Below are 1,008 nucleotides of genomic sequence, written 5' to 3'. Positions count from 1 at the left end.
AAACAAAACAAAAAAACAAAAAAAAAAAAAAAACGAATAGCCATGGGTAATTTCTCAACCATTTGTTCACAATAAACTGATACAATACTATCTTGCTTGAATTTTCTCATCCAAACTAGGAATATGTAACTTTTCTCCTAGCAATTAAAATTACTTTCTAACAAATTCATTCTCTGTTTTTCTGTTTTGATTTTTGTTTTTGATTTTGGCTTTTTTTATTTATTTTTTTATTTTGGTTTGCTTGCATTAAGGATATCTATGCCTTCAATATGCTTGCTCAAAGTTTGGCCCACATAAAATGGTTGTTTTAACCCAAACACTTCTGCAGCAAGCAAACTGGCCTAATCCTTCTGGAGAAAGTAGAGTTGAACAGCCAAGACAACCATGCAATACAAGAGATAATCACACACCCTGAGCATCCCAGTCTGGTGTGATTGGAGATCATCTGATAAATGGGTACACAGTATTTCCAGATACTAGGGGAATCAGACCACTTCTACCTACCACTAGTAATACAATAATATAGTCAGTAAATATGTTTCCTTCATATTCTGCTTAATCTTTAATGTTTCGTCTAGCCCTTTATGGGCAGGTGTTACTCAAAGTTGTAGAGTTCCAAAATGTCTACAAACCTTTTTAATTTTTTCACTGTGACCAAGGTCAGAAGTTGAACTCATTAACACTACAACCCTGCACAGATTGACCTCCAAAGCAACTCCACTCCACCTGCAAGTCACACAAAGGCCTTCCACACCTACTTATTCAAGGTCATAGTAGGACTGTCCTTCTGCTGGCTTGAATCTCCCCATGGCCAGCGTCTACAGGAATCAATATCAATAACACCAGCAAGAGCAATCTTTTTGGTAGTTACATTGACACCAAATCCAATCTTTATATCAACCATTGTACAGTTATGGAGTAGCTGGGATTTCTCCAGTATTTCAAAAATTGCTTGCGTAACAAGACTCTTGATGTCCACAACATGTCAAAAAAAAAAAAAAAAAAAAA

The 1,008-nt window shown here is 35.7% G+C and overlaps 1 pseudogene; it reads right to left on the bottom strand.

Annotated features, from left to right (window-relative positions):
- Window positions 1-226: 226 nt before the first annotated feature.
- Window positions 227-982, bottom strand: LOC126496602 (bifunctional phosphoribosylaminoimidazole carboxylase/phosphoribosylaminoimidazole succinocarboxamide synthetase-like; annotated as a pseudogene).
- Between the last annotated feature and the right edge of the window lie 26 nt (window positions 983-1,008).

The sequence above is a fragment of the Alexandromys fortis genome, unplaced genomic scaffold (assembly GCF_014885135.2).
Source record: "Alexandromys fortis isolate MF-2015 unplaced genomic scaffold, M_Fortis_MF-2015_v1.1 scaffold_10481, whole genome shotgun sequence".
NCBI classification, from domain to species: Eukaryota; Metazoa; Chordata; class Mammalia; order Rodentia; family Cricetidae; genus Alexandromys; species Alexandromys fortis.
Note: the sequence above shows the minus strand (reverse complement) of the source record. Positions and strands in the feature narration are given on the sequence as shown.